Source organism: Cavia porcellus, unplaced genomic scaffold (assembly GCF_034190915.1).
Source record: "Cavia porcellus strain 051 isolate PalLab524CR breed Dunkin Hartley unplaced genomic scaffold, mCavPor4.1 scaffold_16, whole genome shotgun sequence".
NCBI lineage: Eukaryota > Metazoa > Chordata > Mammalia > Rodentia > Caviidae > Cavia > Cavia porcellus.
This window is the reverse complement of record NW_026947499.1, coordinates 54,960,375-54,973,996: the sequence shown is the minus strand read 5'-3', so window position 1 is coordinate 54,973,996 and position 13,622 is coordinate 54,960,375. Positions and strand designations below refer to the sequence as shown.

The 13,622-nt window shown below is 45.8% G+C and overlaps 1 protein-coding gene across 3 annotated transcripts in view; it reads right to left on the bottom strand.

Moving 5' to 3' along the window:
- Positions 1-12,974, bottom strand: part of Il21r (interleukin 21 receptor) — a 32,287-nt gene extending 19,313 nt beyond the window's left edge. For all 3 annotated transcript variants that reach the window (XM_063226713.1, XM_013141726.3, XM_013141727.3), the window contains exon 1: positions 12,575-12,974. The gene's annotated coding sequence lies outside the window, so the exon portion shown is untranslated. The remainder of the gene's footprint in view (positions 1-12,574) is intronic.
- Positions 12,975-13,622: the final 648 nt, after the last annotated feature.

Here is a 13,622-nt window from a genome sequence, read left to right as displayed (position 1 = left end):
AAAGAAAGAAAGAAATTAAGAAAGAAAGAAGTCATCTAGGTTGGAAAGAAAGAGATAAACTATTTCTAGTTTTAGATAATAGCATATGGTTTATGCAAAATCTGAAGGTGTACACACCAAACAAATTAACAAAAAACTATTTGAGTTCATAAATGAATATAGTAAGCTGTAAGATACAAGGTCAATATTTAAATATCAATTAGATTTTATACACTGTCAATGAACAATCTGATGAAATTAAGAAAGGTATTTCATTTAAATAACACAAAATAAATATAATAGGAATAAATTTTAACAATTATTAGGTTATCGCAAACTAATTTATTAGAATGAGATTAATACACTAAAAATTATAAAGAATGATAATAGAAGAACTAAATAAATGGAGGCTACACTGATGTGTTCATGGATTAAAAGACAACATTGTTAAAACAGCTACTGACATTGGAGACAGTAAAACTTAGAACTTTCAGTGATAACAGACAGCCCGCTGCGGCTTGTGTGCCATAGGTTCACCACCACTGGCCCTAAATTGATTTGCAGAAATCGCTATAAAAATCCCAGCTGGAGTTTTGGGGGGTGTTAATCCTAAAGTTCATAGGAAAATGTAAGGAACTAGTATTAGTCAAAACAATCTTGAGAAAAAAGTCAGCGGGCAAATTTGCACTTCCCAATTCCAAAGCTTGCTACAAAGCTACATTAATCAGCATGATGTGGTATTGATATACACACATGCATATAGATCAATGGGATCAAATGGAGAGTCTGAAATAAGTCCCCACATTTATATTCGATTGGGTTTTGACAAGGGTGTGAAATAATTCAATGTGGTGGGGCAGGGAAGAAGAGTCTTTAAACCAAAAGGTACTGGTGAAAACAGGTATTCACATCCAGTGTAATGAGGTTAGACTCCTACTTCACATGATCTACAAAAATTAACTCAAAAATGATCAAAGAACTACATATAAAAGGTAAAAGTATTAAAGTCTTAAACATAGATATAAATCTTAATTCCCTTATGTTAGGCAATAATTTCTTAAATATAATATGCAAAGCACAAAGAAATGAAGAAAAACTGTGTGCATTGGAGTATATAAAAATTTAAAACATTGATTCTTGAAAAGACACTAATAAGAAAGTAAAAAGACAGTTACAGAATGGGAAGAAGTATTTGCAAATAATGTTGGTGCTAAAGAGCTAATATTGATCATCTGTAAAGAACTCTTGGGACCCAACAGCTAAATGACATAGAACTCAAATTAAAATAGACAACAACTTGCTTAGATATTTCATCAAAGAATATGTACAAATGACAAACACAAAAAAGAAGCTCAGTATCACTCGGCGTTAGGAAACTTCAAATAAAGACACGAGTACCACTTCCTACCTGCTGGGAAGGTGACGGCAACCACCACAACAACAATACGGGCGGGCGTGAGTGAGGAAGTGGGAAATGTAAACACTTAGACACTGTAACTGAGCATACAACATGGTTTGGCCACTATTGGAAGACAGTTTCTCAGTTTCCCTGAAGTTCAATCAGGATGACAAAGCAATTCCACTCCTAGGTATACAGCAAAAAGAACTGAATTATTTTACCATTATGTAGAACAATAACAACAACAAAAAATTTGTATATAAATGATCGTAGCAACAGTGTTTGTATTAGTCACAATTTGGAAGCGATCTAAATTTCTCTCAACTGGTGAACAGATAAATAAGATGTACGATATCCAGATGACATGATTTTGCTAAAACATGAATAAACACCAAAGCTCAAGCACCGTGCAGTTCAGTTTATACAAAGTGTCCAGAGTAGGCAAATCTACAGAGACAGAAAATAGGTTGTAAAAGCTGAGGTTGTAGCGGGGCATGATGGTGCATGCCCATAACCCCAGCACTTAGGAGGCTGAGGCAGGAGGATCCCTTTGAGTTCAAGGCCAGCCTGGGCTACACAGTGAGACCTTGTCTCAAGAAATAAAACAAACCAAAAATGACAAAAACAACAAAAAAGTTGAGCTTATGGGTAGAGAGTGGAGGGTAAATAATATTAGCATTCCTTGCAGAGTGAAGACAGTGTTCTGGGGTTAGAGACTGTGTGAATATACTATACTAAAGTCTACCAAACTGTACACCCAAAAGGTGGTTTTTAAAGGCATTTGAAATATAGTTTAATTTTAGAGTTTTGAAAATGAAGGTTAAAAATGATTTACTCAGACTTTGAAAACTTCACAAAAACAATATTCGTCACTGGTAGATCTGCACTTAAAGAGATACTAAAGTGAGTTTTTCGGGCCAAAGAAAAATAGTTTCAGATCAGAAGCAGGGCACTGTAAATGAAGAGCAACAGGGAACAAGCACAGATAGATATTAACTGCTTAAAATACTGAGGAAATAGTTTACAGAGCTCAAACCATGTGGAGAATTAAAGCACAGGACCATGATACCCCAGAGGCAGTACGCGGTAACTGAAGCTAAAGGCCAGTGAATTATCCAGGAAGTGGTAAAAGTACTAACTTAAGACAGACTTTTTAAAAATCAGGTGTGCTTGTTGTCTGAAGATGTGCACAAAGAGGTTTATCAAAGAAAGTGCTTAGATATTTCATCAAAGGATATGTACAAATGACACAGTGGGTCTAAGGGACTAAGGAGAGGGGGAAATAAAAGGATTAAGATATATTATGCCCATGTATCCCTCCCACAAGGAATGCAATCATTATGTATGGCAAAGATATACTAACAAAAAGTTAAAAAAGAAAGTACAGCAAGCCAACCACAGAAAATATAGAATAGTAATTTTAGATAATTGATTATTTTAAAACTAGGACAAAGAAGAAGAAAGGGGGAACAGAGAGTAGATGGCATTAAAAAAAAAAAAAAAGAAAACAAATGGTGACATATTTGGCTTAACCCAAACATATCATAACAATACTTTCACTAAGCACAAATGAGCCAAGCACTAGAGTTAAAGATGCCAAAAGCTGACATTAAAATAATATAACATTATAGGTCAACCTTTCTCGTGAATAAAATGTGAAACTCCTGGGCCAGGAATGATGGTGCCTTGATTTATTTTAGAAATGTAAGATTCATTTGCCATTTAAAAATCAGTGATCTGGGGAGGGACAGAGGACAGAGGGGGGGCAGATATGCATGTGTGGAAATGTCATAGTGAAACTCATTAATCTGCAGTACAGGGGGTATTAGTAAATATAATGCTAAAAAATCAACAATCTAATAACAGAATAAAGAAGAAATTTTATATGACCACTTTATAGGTTCAGAAAACATATAGAGTGGTTTTTGAAATCTGCCAGAAAATATAATTTCTATATCTTATGAACAGATTGAGTCATTAATCTGACAATTGATAAGGGTCTCTCTCTCAACCCCCCCCCCCCACGGCTAACATTATCCTTAATGGCCAAATATGAAACCCTTTCTCCTAAGAACAACAACAACAACAAAAACCCAAAATGCCTTGGACTAGAGATCCCAATCAGCACAGTAAGAGAAACAGACACATTTATAAAGATTAGAAAACTATACTTATTTGGAATGATACAAGGATGGCATGCCTAGAAAAGACCAAGATATTCAAGAGATAAATGATTAGAATAAAAATTGTTAAGAAAACTGAACATTAGATAAATATAAATTTTATTGCATTTTTAAAGGTCAACAAAATTGACTTAACACTTAGACTAAGAGAACAGAGAGAAGACCCAAGTACCTAAAGTCAGGAATGAAAGAGGAGGAGAGGTTAGAACAGATGCTATAGAAATAAAGGATGTAAAAACATGCTATGAACAACTATGTGGTCAAAAGTGACTAACTTTTAAGAAACTGACAAGTTCCCAGAAACATGAATTTATCAGGGCTAAAACACATACACGCACCACCTACATCTGAATGGACCTATAACTAAAAAGGATTTTGAATCATTAATCAAAAAACTCCCAAAAGGAATTTCCCAGCACTAGAGAATTCTACCAATCATTTAAAGGGTTAATGCCAACCCTTCCTAAACTCTTGCAAAAACCGAAGATGAGGGAACACCCCCAAAACCCATTCTGTAAGGCATTGGTACCAAAACCAGAAAAAGGTGCAGGCAAGCCACCAACCACTACTGTTGATGAGTATCTATGCAAAAATCCTCAGCAACATACTAAGAAATCACATTTAACATCACATGAAAAGAATCATATGCCACGGCCAAGGAGGATTTATCTCTGAAATGCTAGGGCAATTCAAACCATGATCATCAATAAATATAATACATCAACTAACAGAACAAAGGACCAGAAAACCACATGATCATCTCAGTTGACACAGAAAAGGCACTTGACAAAATTCAGTACCCTTTAACAATGAAAAATAAAGAACACAACTTAACAAGCAGGGAAATAGAAATAAATTACCTTGTGTGATGCTGGGAGGGGAAACCTGGTGGGAAGGGGTGGGTCAGTGTGAGTGTGGCCTGTAAGAGTCTATATCTCTTTTCTTCCCTCCATCCTTCCCTGGTTTCTGTCGCCCTTCCATGAACCATGCCCACCACCATGCCCCTCTGCCTTGGAGCCAGCCACTTATGGGCTGAAACAGTTACAAATTTTAAGCAAAATAAATCTTTCCTCCTTACAGTTGTGGGTGTTGGCTATTGTGTTCCAGTGATGAGAAAGTAACTAAGATAACAAATACACAAAAATTAGCTCCGGAAGTCACAGGGACAAGTCTCCATGGCATTGCACCAGCCGGTGACCTCTTGGCTAGAAAGCCAGAAGCAAAGTCAGCAAAGGCAAGCACAGAAAACTGAGCTACATCAAACCTAAAAGCTTCTGCTCAGCAAAGGAAATAACCAACAAGATCCAAAGGCAACCTAGAGAGAGAGAGAAAACATTTGCAAACCCTGTGTTTGACCAGGGATTAGTATCTAGAATAAAAAGAACATCAACAACCCAGTAACAAAGAATCTCAAAAATCCTAATTTAAGAAGGGGCAAAGGACTGGAACAGATATTTCTCAAAAGGAAGGTGAACAAATGGCTAGTACACAGACAACAAGGTGTTCAGTATCGTTAATCATCAGGGAAATGCAAATCAAAACTACAATGAAATATCTTACACTGTTAGGATGTTTTCTTTTAAATGAGAAGTGTCTGTGAGGGTGTAGAGAAGTTGGAATACTTCTGCACTTTTGGTGAGATTATAAAAAGCTGCAAAGCTTTGCTAATTTTTTAAAAATTAAAAATAGAAACATCAGACATGCATCCAAAAGAATTTAAAGTTGCACTTAAGAGAAATACTTTTGCACCCATGCTCACTGCCCTAATATTTATAATAGCCAGGATGTTAAAGTAATATAAATTCATTGACAGGTAAATGGATAAAGAAGAAATTACATATGAAATATTATTTGGGCTTTCAAAGGAAGAAAATCCTGTGGCTACAATGTAGATGAACCTTGAAGAATTAGCCTAAATAAAATAAAAGAATTACAAAAAAGACAAGTGCTACATGATTCCACTGCCATAATGTATTTAAAGTAATCAAAATCACAGACTGATAGTTCCCAGGGACCAGGGGAAGAGAGAAATGAGGAGCTGCTTTACAGGGGTAAAGTTTGACTCATGCAAGATAAAGTTCTAGAGATCAGTTTTCCAGCAATGTGCATATAGTTAACAGTTTCATATTGTACATTTAAAAACTGCCAAGTGTTAAAAAAAAAACCCTAATGAAATCAAAGCGTGCAACACTCTGCTTTGTACCAATGTACATTCTTCCACATGATTAGCAGAGGAAGAACTGTAAAAAGGTTACAAAAGCCAAGGCAAGAAACTCTTGCTAAGCTAGAGGCCATGGCTAGACATCTGTAGTCCTAACTAGCAGGGAGGAGGCAGGGGGATTACATGAGCCCAAGAGTTTGAAGCCAGCTTGGGCAACATAGTGAGAGTCTGTCTCAAACCAAACCAAGTCCCAAAGCAAAACCAACACACGTCTCTTATCTGGTTGTCAGTAGAAATGAGTTGATTTGGAGTTTGGTAACCACTCACATGTATATCTAGAAATCCAATTTGAGAATAGTGTCAATAAAGTTAAGATGTTTAGAAAGTCATCATATTTCCATACATTAGAACAAATATCAAATTTTAAAATGATGCAATTTACGTATACATAAAAAGATCAAATACTCAAGAATGAGTCTAGATTTGCAAGATTTATATATAGAAATCTATGAGACATTATTAAGATAAATTAAAATAAAAGAAATAGAAATAAGTGGAGGTACATACTATGTTCATGCATTGGAAGATTTAAAATTTCAAAGAAATACCAAGGTTAAAAAATCCTCCAACAGGATTTTCTTTGGGGGAAATTGACTAAATTATTTTAAAATTTATATAGAGATGCAAAAAGCTGAAAATCGTTTAGGCAATTTTAAGAATATTGATCTATAAAATAACCAAGAAAATATGCAAAAAGAAACAAACTAGCTGCTAGAAAAGAACAGAGGCCCTAGAAATATAATAATCATTTGATTTCCAACAAATACATCGATGAAAATCATGAGGAAAGCATGTCATTAAAAAGTGATGGCATAGTAGTTGATTAATTCACCTTTAAAAATACCCATATGTCACACTGAAAATAAACCCCAGATACACTCCAGACACAGAGAAAACAGGATAACACTGTCCTAACCTCAGTGTTGGCAGCTCTTCTTAGATAACACACAGAAAGCTTTCAGTGTCAAGGTAAAAGACTGATCAATTTGATTTAGTTAAAATTAAGACGTTTTGTCATCAAACGTTTCCAAGAATAGAATGGAAAATAAAGTGAACTGGGAGGGCTGGGCGTGCTGTGCACACCTGCCATCTCAGCACTCATGAAGCTGAGGCAGGAGGATTACGGAGGGTTCCAGACCAGCCTACAGAATGAGCTCAAAGGCAGCCCGAACTGCTCAGCAAGAGCCTGTCTCAAAAAGACAAAAGCAAGTAAATAAACAAACACACTGGGAGAAGATATGCATATATACACATCCTGGAAACGCCGTAGAGTAGCCACACTCGTGCTTATGCCTGATGAGTGTGAACTGATGGCCCACTTCGGGAAACTTCTGCTAAGCAGTAAGCGCAGTGCTGTCATTACATGTCGCTCGGCTCAGAGAAGCACACACACGGGGAAGAGCCGGCCTGCCGCAGAGCAGCCTGGTCACCACGCTGGGAGCGCCCAGCTCTGGCCTCCCTCCCCTGACTGGGAATGGGGTCTGCTCGGTTCCCCAAGGCATCTTCGCCTCCGAGGGATCCAGGTGGGTGGAGCGGTGGATGAAAGTGAAAGGGGGGGGAGGGTAGAATGGACTGGCCATTTCCCACAGGGACCAAGCAGAAATGAGATGGGCTAACAGGGACTCCCCAGAAGAGCCATCAACAGGAGCCAGCCGGGCCCTGGAAGGAGAAGTTCTCCAGTCAGGGACTTCCCACGAGGGGAACAGGGGCAAGCCTCCTGGGCCCCCGGTCTTCGGGGCTGCCTTCCCACCTGTCCTGGCCGCCCTCCTCCTGGCTCCACGCCCACCGCACCACTCCACGGCCAGGCCGTCCACTGCCCATCAGGGAGAACCTCTAGCCTGGCACTCGAAACCGTGCCTCCTAATGCCCCTTCTACCCTCCCAGACTCATCCTGGGCTCCAAGCTGGCAGGTTGCCGCAGCTCCTTGTCGCCCCGAGCATCTGGCTTTCACACCTTTGCAGTCCTCTTTCAGCCACTGCAACTCTCCACTCTCCAGGATGACTGTCAACCTCCTACACAATCTTCAAAACACAATCTCTTCTCAATCTCGGTCTCTCCAGTGAGTGAGGGCACTCCTTCCTCTGCACCCACCCCTTCGCCAGAGAACATGGCTTGGGATGTTCCCTCCATGTTCTGTGCAGCATCTGGGCAGGGACCACGTGCTCCTGGCCACCGCGGATCCCTAGGGACTACCCAGTGCCTGGCATGTAGTAGGTGCTCTTGACATGTGCTGTGGATGACTAAATGACGGAGAATGCTTTCTAGTCTCACGGGTTGTGAAGGTTACCGACAGCGATGGGCTCTCCCAGACTGCATCCTCCAAGCTTACCCCTCCTTATTTCTTTACATTAAGAGCCTCTTTGTTATATTAAGAGCCTTGGGACCATAGGAGAAGAGATCTAAGACTGTTTCCTTTCCACCTCAGGACCGTTGCACACACCATGCTCTCTGTCTGGAATACTTTTCCCTAGCTTATTCACGTTCTCATCCTCAGGTGTCAACTTCAGGGGAAATGAAATGGCTTCTTGCAGGAGCCTGTCCACTGCTTCTGAAGTGCATCTGCGCTGTTTTTGTCTCCTCCATAGAAATCACAGTCCTGGGACTGCTTTAGTGACTATCTCTACTTTTGGGTTTATGACTTATCTCTGCCTGGAACATCAGCCCCAGAGCCTGGATAACTTGTCTGTTTGTTCACCCAAGTGTTCCTCGTACATGTGAGCACAGTAGATTCTCAGTGAGCAGCCAGCAAGTTCACACGATTGTGTGACCAAGAGTGACCAAGAGTGACCATGCAGGGTCATGCAAGGGGCAGCCCAGGAGATGGCCCCTGAGAGTCTGTTTCCCCATCAGCTTTGTCACTGTCCACAGGAGCTCCCCCGCCGCCCCCGTGGGGTGACACCCTCAGTTTCAGAGTCTATGTGACAGTGACTGCCATCAGCAGACAGTGACAGGGACCTTGCAGTCAGGGCCTGGCTTGCCAGCATCACTTGTCACATTCTCTGCTAAGCAGGGTTCTAGAATTGGGCTGGGAAAGCCTGATCAAGCAGTCATGGGCAGAAGGGAGACTCTGCCAACAGCCCAAAATGGGACCTGGCCACTCATGCCCAGCTGAGGTGTGGAAACAGGATCTAGGCACACCGTCCGTTTGTGCTTTGTGTTAGCAGCTTAGTTAGGGGTGCTGGGCATCGGGGAAATGTCTGCTGTGTCCAGCCTGTGTGACCTCTCAGCTGATCTCCCCTGCCAGGCTACAAATCTCTGCAGACTCAGCTTCCACCAGCCTGAGCAACCTCCCCTCCCAGGACCTCTCTGTGTGACCCTGCTAGGGTGGCACAGTGCGGCCCAGCCCAGCCCAGCACGGTCCTGCCATGCAGCCTTGTGTCTTGGGCAGCCCTGCCCGGACCACAAGGCCTCTCTCCTCTTCCCTGCGGTGGTGGCAGCTCCCTATACCAGGATGGCCGAGACAAAGCAGAAGAAAGAAGATGCTTTAGACCTCCACAATGTGAGGCCACCATGTCAGGAGCTGTGGCAGAGCTGCCCGTCCTGGGCAAAGGAGGCTGAGTGCTACCAACTTGCACTGGTAAAGTTCACAGGGACTCACCCCTGTCTACACCAGCAGGCCCTTGGCAGATGAGGGAACAGAAGCCAGAAGGGAGCACTTGCATTCCTGGCTTCCCTGGGGACAGTTCTGGTGGCTGGACCCTTGCTGGGCTGCTGAGAGCTGCAGGCTGGGTCCCTGCTGCAGGCTGGGTCCCTGCTGCAGGTGTCCTGGCAGCTGGGGCCCTTGTTGGGGCCCTGCCCGGCCCTGGGGAATATTCTCAGATCAGTGTAGAAGTTCCAAATTTACTCAGAGCTCTCTTCTGAGCTGTCATGAAAAGTCCCTTTGGCCTGGGGCCAGGGCAGAATGGGGGTGGTAGCACCTGTGAGCCTTGGGGGAGTGGGGCTTCTCCCAGTACCCCTCTCCAACTCATGGGGACCTGGAGAAGCAGAAGGAAAAGGGGCAGTGGGCAAGAAGACCCCCTGCTCAAGGATGTGCTTGTCCCCTTATCTTGTGGCTTTCTTCTCTGCTTCACAATGTCCTCCTGGGTGACCCTAGAAAATGCCCCTCCATCTCAACCCTCAGTTTCCCCATCTGCTAAAGGAGTGTGGACCACATAAGATCCATCATTAGTTGAGGATTCTACGGGCTGGTATTCCAACCAGAAATAAGACTATTATTACCAAAATTATTTAAAGTAAAACCTAATAGTTGCTTCTGTCTGTCTGTCTGTCTGTCTCTCCCCCCTGGCCACCCCCCCCCCCACATTTCCCTCTTTTGCAGTACTAGAGACTGAACTCAGGACCTTCACGCTGATTTACATCCCCAGTCCTTTTATTAAAAATTTTTTACTTTGAGACAGGGTCTTGCTAACTCCTAAATTGTCCAGGGTGGGCTGAAATGTGTGATCCTCATGACTCAGCCTCCTGGATCGCTAGGATTATAGGTATGAGTCATCAAACCCAGCTTAGCTACTGCTTCTTGAGAGCCACCTGTGGGTCCCTACTAAGCACTGGTTCTCATCACAGCACTGGCTTGGGCTCGGGCACTGAGGGTGCAGACCTTGGAGTAACTGGCCAGTCAATCCGTGCGTGTCAAAGCCTCCCAAGACACCTGCAGCCTACGTGCTCCCCCACTGGCTTTCTGACACGGAGTCCTCGCTCTGCTTCGTAGGTGATCTCCTCTCATCACAGGTGAGGCCGCACGGCACAGAGAGCTTGGGGGCTCTCTCAGGGTCACACACGCAATAAGCTGAGGATCTGGGACTTGAACCCAAGTCAAGCTTATTACCAAGTCCCAAATCACAGACAGCTCCCTCCCTCCATCCCACCCCACAATGCCAGGGCTTGGGCTCTGAGGCCAAGGAGCACTGCGCCTGTCTGCAGGGGCCTGGGACACTGACAGGAGGGGACCCCTCCTGTCCTGCATGTGTGTGGGTCCCAGGCACCAGTGTCCCTAGAGCTGCAGAAAAGTCAGTGCCTCCCCAAACTAGTGCCTCCTCGGCCCATCTTCTCCCCTGCCGATCTCTGCCGCCTCCTTCTCCTCCATCTCTTCCTCCCTCTTCCTTTCTTGGCCTCTGTAGAGACCCGGGCTCATTGGCCACCTCCTGTCATGGACACTGGCCAGGGTGGGATGGGTAGGACCAGGGCTTCTTCAGAGCCCACCTGGGGACCTGTGGTCTGGGCCTCTCTGCTGCAGGTCACTCATCACTGGGAATGGATACCCTGCCATCAGGACCCAAAACCCCTTCTTAAAGGTGGCCAGGCCAGGAGTCCCTTTTGGCCTTATCCTGTCCCACAGGCTGTTCCTCGCCATCATACAGACTGGGGCACAATTTCAGCCCTGCATCTCCCAGTCACAGTCAACCTGGGACCAAAGTTGGCCTGGCTGAGTCTCAGTCTTGTCACCTGTGAAACTGGCTGCATGAGGTCACCAGCCTTACCCTATGCTTTGCGGTTCTAGAAGATTCTCAAACACCTCCAACCTGGTGTACGCTGGTACCAGAAGGATGGAGCCACAGAGACAGGAAAGGGAGGGCCACCTTTACAGAGCATGTCCCCATACTCTCGATTCACTTTCTTCTCCATGGGCCCAAGGTTCCCCAGTGTGCAAACTTCCCACAAAAGGGACAGGCTGTCTGTGTTCCAGCTTTCACATTACACCCTGCAGATCTTGTAAGCAGCCCCACAGGATGACACTGCCTTTGCCCCCATTTTACAGATGGGTATGCTGAGGATGGAAGGGAAGCATTCTATCAATGATTCTGTTTTTTTTCTTCCTTTCTTGTGCTTCAATCCTCCGCCTCCATGAGCCTTCTGGCTCCATTCTCCTCACACATGAGAAGAAAGGAAGAGAGAAGCAGACAGATCTGCACATTCACCCAGCTAGGGAGCTGAGGAACCGGGTTTTGCCCTCTAGGTTTTCCCCACTCCACCATGTGCTCTGAAACGCTGCCATCCCCAGAAAGGTGCAGATGTCCTCCTAGGAGCAGCCTTGGGGCTTTTTGATGTCCTGGGACAGCTTCCTATGCTCCTGCCAAGCACCAATGTCACCTCTTTGTCAGGTCCTAAGTCCTCACCCCGTCCGTCCGTCTCCTTCCCAGCGTCTCCACCAGGACTGAATCTGTCTGTTTCTTCCTTTTCTGTGCCTCAGGCCTCCCGACTCCCCTCTCCGCCACACATGAAGGATGAGGATGGGGAAGGATGGGGAGCCAGCTGTGGGTCCCTGGTGTGACTGCCCCCCACCCAGCTAGTGACCTGAGGAAATCACTGTCGTTCTCGGGTGAGATGAGCATGCCAACCCCGCATGAAGGATCAGATTAAATAAAGGTGGTAAAACCATGGCGAGGTCCCTCCGCACCAAAATGAGCCTCCCCAAAGTGCCAGTCTCTTCCTGTATGCTTGTCTTTGCCTGGAGCGGCTGTCCACACCCAGGTGACTGTCACCTCACATTTGGCCAGCACTGGTTTCCTTGCCCAGCTCCTGCTTCTAGTCTGCACGGGTGAGGGTCCCCCAGCCGTGCCCCTCCCACACCCCCCCAGGCCTCCCGAAAGGGTTCTGGTCATTCTGAGCTGGCTGACAGGACTCCAGCTCTGGCCTGACTGCTGATCCTTCTGTGCTGCGTCCCCAGTGGTGACCTGGGCTCCTCAGAGCCCTCCCACCTGCTGTTGTGCTAGATGCTGCGGGTCAGGCCCAGCTCTCAAAGGGGCAGAGACAATACCCTGCCCCAGGGAAGGCCAGTGGCCGCAGCCCAGTTACCTGCTGTTTCAGTTTGCTCAGAAGTCCATTCTGTGTGCGGGGTGGCACTCTGGTGGCCTCCTGGGGGTGGAGGTGGGAGATGAGGGTCTGAGAAAGCCAGTCTGGGGTGAGAATCCACAGCCAATCCGAGCCACCGGACAGTCACCCAGACTGAGGGACAGCTGGGCTTCTGAACAGGTGTCCCCGGAAAGGAATACAGTGACAGAAGACAGCCAGACAGAAGGAGGAAGGAGTCCCACAGGAACCAGCTGGCTGCACCTGGGCTGGACAGACAGGCAGGCAGACAGACACATGGAGAGTGTGTGGCCGGCCGTCAGTCACATACAGAGGGAAGCAGAACACTAAGCCTGAGTCCTCCACTGCCGCTGGTCAGCCATTGCCATCCCTGAAGCAGGCGGGGAGGAGGAGGAGGATGTGGTGAGGGTGCCACCCCGCCCCCTGCAGGCTCCTCCTCCAGCTCGCCAAAGGTCACCTGCTAGGGAAACTCTGGGGTGACATCTGCCTCCTGGGGCCAGATGATGTCATCCCCACAGGCCTCACACTGTGTCTTGAGGCAGGCAGTGTGGCTGAGTCCCCTCTTCTCTCTGATGTGGAGGCCAGGTGTGGGTGTGTGAAGAGATGGCGTATCCTGCCGACTGCCCTGTGGTCCAGTCCAAGCCCAGCTCACAGGGAACGGGGCAGCCCAGCCCTGAGTCCAGCCCAAGGCCTAGGAAGCCTCTCCTCCCACGGCTGAAAGTCTCTCTGGTCCCTTCCCTGCCTGCCTGCCCTGTAGATCCCTGAGTCTGAGAACCTTTCTCCCGTGACTCAGATGCTCCTGTCTTTCTCCCTGGGGTCCAGCCTCCTGCTTTAGCAATACAAAGCACTGGGGATGTAACTCAGTGTGAAGGCCCTTGGTTCAATCCCCAGCAGGGAGTGGGGACAGAAAAGAACCAAGAAGAACCCAGGGACAAAAAGCAGCTATCTGCTGCCCAGGGACCTCAAAAGAGGAAGGACAAGCAGATCGCTCCCATCACCACCACCACCGTGACCCCCACAACCCCCACCTCGC